The sequence below is a fragment of the Pipistrellus kuhlii genome, unplaced genomic scaffold (genome assembly GCF_014108245.1).
Source record: "Pipistrellus kuhlii isolate mPipKuh1 unplaced genomic scaffold, mPipKuh1.p scaffold_m20_p_2, whole genome shotgun sequence".
NCBI classification, from domain to species: Eukaryota; Metazoa; Chordata; class Mammalia; order Chiroptera; family Vespertilionidae; genus Pipistrellus; species Pipistrellus kuhlii.
The window spans coordinates 166,814,335-166,820,768 of NW_023425515.1; positions in this window are offsets into that span (position 1 = coordinate 166,814,335).

The following is a 6,434-nucleotide window of genomic DNA, read 5'->3' on the forward strand; positions in this document are numbered from 1 at the left end:
TCCCGCGCCTTGGGCTAGCGGGGGGGGGGGGGGGGGGGGGATAAACTGGCAGGGATCCTGGGGCGGGGGTTCCAGGGTCTGAGTCCCCATTGTGGTTCTGTGTCTGAGGATGTGTCAGCATTCCCTGATGCCTCTCTGCTCAGCATGCATTGGTTAAACGCCCACTGAGTGTTGGCCGCTGGGGATGTGACTGTGGAGCTATGCACCTGTTTCTTGGGCACGCAGGACGCTTCAGGCCCCGGGGAGTTCTGCCCTGAATAAGCCTCAGAGTTGGGAGACAAGGCACAGATATCTACTGAGAACCTGCAGTGTTAGGTTCTGTATTAGTATGACTTTTGTTCCCATTGTACAGATGGGAAAACAGGGTCAGGAAGGGAAAATGTCTTGGGAAAGCAGGGTGCACATTTCTATTTGATTCCAGTCATTACCTGCTGGGGTGCGTGTGTGTGTGTGTGTGTGGGTGTATGTGTGTATGTGGGGGGGGGGTGTTGTTGTTGTTGTTGTTTTTTATCAGCCCACGACCATGGACCTGTTTGAAACCTCTATAGCCTTGCTTTCCTGGTCTAGATTATAGGATAATAGCACCCATCCCATGGATTTCTTGTGAGGAGTAAATGAGAAAAGGTATGTGAATTGATGAGCACAAGTCCTGCATCCTCCCACTCACTCAATCCTCCATGGGAGATTTATTGAGCACCTGCTATGTGACAGGTGTTTTTTTGTTTTTTTTAAGTATATTTTTATTGATTCCAGAGGGAGAGAGAGAGAGAGATAAAAGCATCAATGATGATAGAGAATCATTGATCGGCTGCCTCTTGCATGCCCCCCTGGGGACTGACCCGGAACCCAAGCATGTGCCCTGATTAGTTTAACTGTGACCACTGGTTCATAGGTCGATGCTCAACCACTGAGCTATGCCAGATGGGCTGTGATGGGTCTTGTACCAAGCATTGGGGCTGCCATAGAAAGCAACATAGGTATACTCTCTGCCCTCAAGAAACTTAGGGGCTGGAGGGGTGCACAGATGATTAAATAGGTGATTGTAGATATCAGAGCTATAATGAGTGGAGGAGCCAGGGGTCTGTGTGGGAACAAATAGCATTTATCGCATGCTTGAGGAGTCGGGGAAGAAGCGTGGAGGGAGCATTGCCTCAGTTGAGCCTTAAAGGATGAGTTGGCATTGGGAAGGGAAGGGCTTCAGAGGGAGGGAACGGCATGATCAGAGACCCAGAGTCAGGTGATCATGCGGGCTCCAGAGCCAAAAGCAGTTTAGTGTGGCCAAAATTCAGAGGTGGAAAGCTTACCTGATGAGGGGGAGGCAGATGGGCCAGAGAGGACAGCAATGGGTGGGGGTCAGTGGCCAGGCTAGAGGTGCTGGTCTGACTAAAGTCAGGAGAGGAGGAGGGCAGTGGGGCTGGAGGGGAAAGGGCGAGTTCACATATAGAGTCACTGGGACAGTTGTGGATTGGACGGGAGGCAGGGGGGGTGATGGGGGAGAAAGGAGAGAGAAGTGATGCCTGATTTCTGGTTGGGCAGACAGCTCTCCCCTGAGATGGGGAACTTCAGGCTGGTGGAGCCCTGGGGAAGACGGGTGCACTCAGCTTCAACCAGGCTCAACCTGAATCATGTCCTGTGGGATTGGGGAGGGATGTTCAGGAGCACATACACGGTGTGAATGGCACTCCCTGGCATTGGGCAACATGCCAGCCTGGAGGGTTCCGCTGGAGAGAGGGGCCAGAAGCCCAGGAAGGTGTCTGGGCTGGAGAGGGAGGTCAGAAAACCAACAGGGAGGCTGTCATGGAGGTGTTGCCAGTGGCGTGGAGGGTGTGCGGAGTGGGAGGAGCAGATGACTGAGGTCTGCTCTGGTGAATGAATACCTTAGAACAGCTTGGCACAGGAAGAGGAGCCACTGGCTGAGAAGGAGCAGCCCCATGGAGAGTAGGAAGAAAGAACACTGGGTTCCTAGAATTTGTGAAGAGTCAGGTCCAGTGCATTTACTTTTCGGAGTCTCACTCTCTTGGTCTGGAAGATGGGCCAATAGCATCTGCCTCAGATTTGTTTTGAGGAGCAAATAAGATTGGAATGACTCTCAGAGGTTATACAACCAGCAAGAGACAAAGCCAGGGTTCTTGCCCAGACTGTGTGCCTCTGATGCTCTGGCTCTGGCCCCTGCTGCCTCCGGGGAGGCGGGGGTGGGGGAAGGGGGGTGGCTGTGAGCAGAAGAGCCAAGGAGCCCTGAGCCAGCAGCACCTGGGCAGGTTCTGGGCTCAGTTGGGGGCCAAGACCTCACTGCGGTGTGGTAGGTGTTCTTGCTGGGTGGAGAGCACATGGAGGCTGATGGACCCTCCCTGGGACATGTGCCCTGGCCCCACCCACCATCAGAATCTGGGGCAGCCCAGCTGGATCTGGGCTCCATATGGGCTGCAAAGCTGCTCCCACCCTGTTTGACGGAGGGTAGGCTGCTGGTGTGTGCAGGTCTGTGTGTGTCAATGTAGCCCCATATGCATGTGCGCACATGTGTGTGTGTATGTGTGTGTGTGTGTGTGTGTGTGTGGAGAATGACAGTGTCTCCATCTGTGTGTGTGTGTGTGTGGAGAATGACAGTGTCTCCATCTGTGTGTGTGTGTGTGTGTGTGGAGAATGACAGTGTCTCCATCTGTGTGTGTGTGTGTGTGTGTGTGTGTGTGTTGAGAATGACAGTGTCTCCATCTCTGTGTGTGTGTGTGTGTGTGTTGAGAATGACAGTGTCTCCATCTGTGTGTGTGTGTGTGTGTGTGTGTGTGTGTGGAGAATGACAGTGTCTCCATCTGTGTGTGTGTGTGTGTGTGTGTGTGGAGAATGACAGTGTCTCCATCTGTGTGTGTGTGTGTGTGTGTGTGTGTAGAATGACAGTGTCTCCATCTGTGTGTGTGTGTGTGTGTGTGTGTGTGTGTGTAGAATGACAGTGTCTCCATCTGTGTATGTGTGTGTGTGTGTGTGTGTGTGTGTGTGTGTGTGTGTGTGGAGAATGACAGTGTCTCCATCTCTGTGTGTGTGTGTGTGTGTGTGGAGAATGACAGTGTCTCCATCTCTGGGTGTGCCCACATGTGCCCTCGGAGCCGAGGAGCCCGTGCCTGTGTGAATGGTGTGTGCTGCATGCCTTCTTCCCTCGATGTGTCTGGCTGTCTTGGCGCAGACCTCTCTCCACCTGCACCTGAGCTGCTGTTCCCCTGCCAGGAGCGCCTTATGGGCTGCTCTGCTGTGGGAGGAGGAGGGAGGGGAGGGGAGCAGAGGGACATTCCTGGGACGCGCCAGGCTCTTGAGCAGAGAAGCAGTGAGACCACCTTACTGACTGAGCTTGGCCCGGCTCAGGCCAGTGGCAATTCCAGAGACAGCTCCTGGGCTGGGCCCCAGCGGGAGAAAGGGGGCAACACCCCTGCTTCTGGGGGTCTGCAACCGGCCCTTCCCTGCCCGCCATGGAGCCCAGCAGACGCGCCCCCCTCCATGCCTGTTCCCTGGGAGGCGTCTGACACATGATTTATTCATAAAAAGCCATTATTTGTGCCAAAGAACTGAGCTGCTCGCTTTTTAAGTGCTGATAATGCTCTCAGCCTCCTTGCCTCTCCTCTCCCATTCCCTCCCCTCCTTTCTCTCTTATCTTCTCTCTCACCTCCTTGGGACTTCCCATCCTTTCTCCACCCCCTCTCTTTACCCTCCCCCCTCCTGGTCTCCCTCTCTAGCCCTTTATTGTTCTCCTCGAACTCCTCTCCTCCCATTTCATTTTCTCCTCCCACCCCTTGTACCTCCTCCCACTTCCGCTCTGTTATTGGGGTGTGAGGCTGGGTCACTGGCGGTTGGAACCAGTTGTCCCAGGTTGGGGAAGGCCTAAGCCAGCCAGGAGTCCCGGGGGACCGCACCCACCACCTCAGCCTTCCCCCTCCTCAGGGCCAGGGGAGGGTCGGGAGGAGGGGAGCAGGCTTAGAAAGGCAGGGGTCTTAGGAAGCCATCACCACTCGCTCCCCCATGTTAAAGGGTGTGACTTTCCCCCATTATTAGCACCAGTTGCCCAAGGCAAAGCCCCTAGGCTCCCTCTTCCTCTCAAGTGTGCCCCTATAAAGAAAATTTGGAGCCCTCATTATTCAGATGATGCCAGGAGAGGCTGGCTTCAAGGAAAGCACTTGAAGCCCCATCACATGGGGAGCACCCTGTTTCCACACAGGAGGCAGCAGATGTGAGCATGGACAAGGACACACTCAAGGTTCTTAGAAGTGCACACACACACAGGCATGCACACAGCTCCACACCTACTCACACAGGTGCAAGGCCTTCCTCCCTGAGCACCTGCAGTAGGGGCTGAAGTTCTTGCCATTCAGACACCTGCTCTGTCATTCATTCATTCATTCATTCATTCATTCATTCCACTAATGCTTTTGCATCCCTTTTGTGCCAGCAGTGGTGCAGGGCACTGGGAGGCAAAGATGAACCTGGTTGGACCACAGGAAGTGGGGAACTGGAGCAGAGGGGGTACTGCAGGGCCTTCCCTCAGCCTTGGGTAGGGGGGTTAGGTGCCCAGCAGACAAGAGGTTAAGTCATTTGGCATCCAGAGCTGGAGCCATTAGGCCTCCTAATTATGAAATTATCGAGGTCCTCAGGTGACTGCTAATTTCACACACACTGTTCCTCTCACGGCTAATGAACGCCCGCAGAACCCACGCCTTGTCTTTCCTGCTGAACAGTGACCTGCAGTTAATGAGCTCAGGAAGGCAGACAGGCAGCCGGCTGGGTGGGTGGGACGCTGGGCCTGAGGAGGGGGACGCTGGCCCTCCTGCCTTCCTGGCTCCCTGATGGCTGCCCATCCCCAGCGAGGCTTCAGGGCCAAAGCCCAGCCTGAGGTTTCTGCAGGAGAGGCCGGCCAGGGGCCCCGGGGAGCAGGGAGGGGTGCAGATTTGGGGAGGGCTCTGGAATGAGCATGGGAGTGGGAGGAGAGATGAAATGCAAATGGTGGGGGAAGCCCATCTTTGTTCATCCTGGAGCCATGTCAGCCAGGTTTCTTAAAGGCTGGGGGTGAGGACAGCGTACGGGGTGGGAATCGGTGGTGGCGGCAGTCATACTCTGACGCTGGTGGGTGACAGTGATGACTCTGGGGGAGGACGGCGCTAATGAGAGTGGCAGTGTCAACCAGGGAGGTTGCAGCACTGCTGGGTTTTTTTATTTTTTTATTTTTTATTTTTTTCAAGTTAAAAAATAACATAAATATGAAAAAAGGAGCACATACTGGTTGCAGTCTTAGGTGGGGGCAGTGCAGGAGGTCACGTTCCCCCAACAGGGACACAGTGGCCCCTTCAGGCTGACCAGCAGGTGGTTTGAAGGCCCTATGACCTGCCCGTGGGGACTTCCCTGCCACTGCCCCGTGACGCCCCAGCCTGGTCAGTGCCGACTGCGTGGCCATGTGGTGACAGAGCAAGGCGGTGAGAGTCATGGTCTGGGTGCCAGGGCCTCTATTGCAGCTTTTTCCATCCTGTGGCTTTGCGCAGGCTCCTTTCCCTCCTGGGCCTCGGTTTCTCAGTGAGGAAAGGACAGGGTTAGACTAGAGCTGTGCTTACAGGCCTGGCTCCTGGGGGGGTTGTTTGTACTTGGACTGAATCCTCATCAGGGGCAGACCCCCAGGCTGAGGGGCAGACAAGGAGTCCCTCTTGCTCCAGGTTTGTATGTTTTGTGCCTGGGGTGCAGGGATGTGTGTATTCCTCCATCCTCTTGAAGCTCCCTGCCCCCTCCCTGGGGAGTAAGCCTGCTTGTAGGCTGTGTCCTCTGACAAGTTCCAGCTCAGCCACCGGCTCACATCCACTGATTGGCCTCAGTTTCCCACCTGTCCAAGGTAGGTAATAGACAGGCGAGTTCCCATTGGCTGAGACAAAGACCTCAGATTGTTACTCAGTGTCTTGGGCCTGGCCAGTTCTTTCCCCAAGTGCCACAGGGTCCGTCCGCCAGGCAGCTGGCTTCATGTGGAGGCCAGGACAAAGGGTCAGTACCAGCAGGTTCTGGGAGAGGAGGAGTTGGGGCGGTGGGAAGGAACTCCCCGCATCCTGCACATTCCTGCTAGCGCTCTGCATGTAGCCATTGGGCCCATGCAACCACAACATGAGGGAGATGCTTTTGTTACCTCCATTTTGCAGATGAAATCCGAAGATTAGAGAGGTTAAGTGATTATCCCAAAGTCACACAGCTAGGAAATGACGGAGCCAGAATCACACCTAAAGCCCACGGGCCTTTGACAGCTACGGTACACCTTTGTCTCACACATCGTGTACAAATACCCAAGCACATGCATGCCACATACACATATATCCCCCAACCAGAGATGCTCTTCCTTCCATGTCTCGCCTACATGCATACATGTGCACATTCCTGCCCTGCCCTGTACTTAGGGATATATCTCACACTCCACAGATGCACTT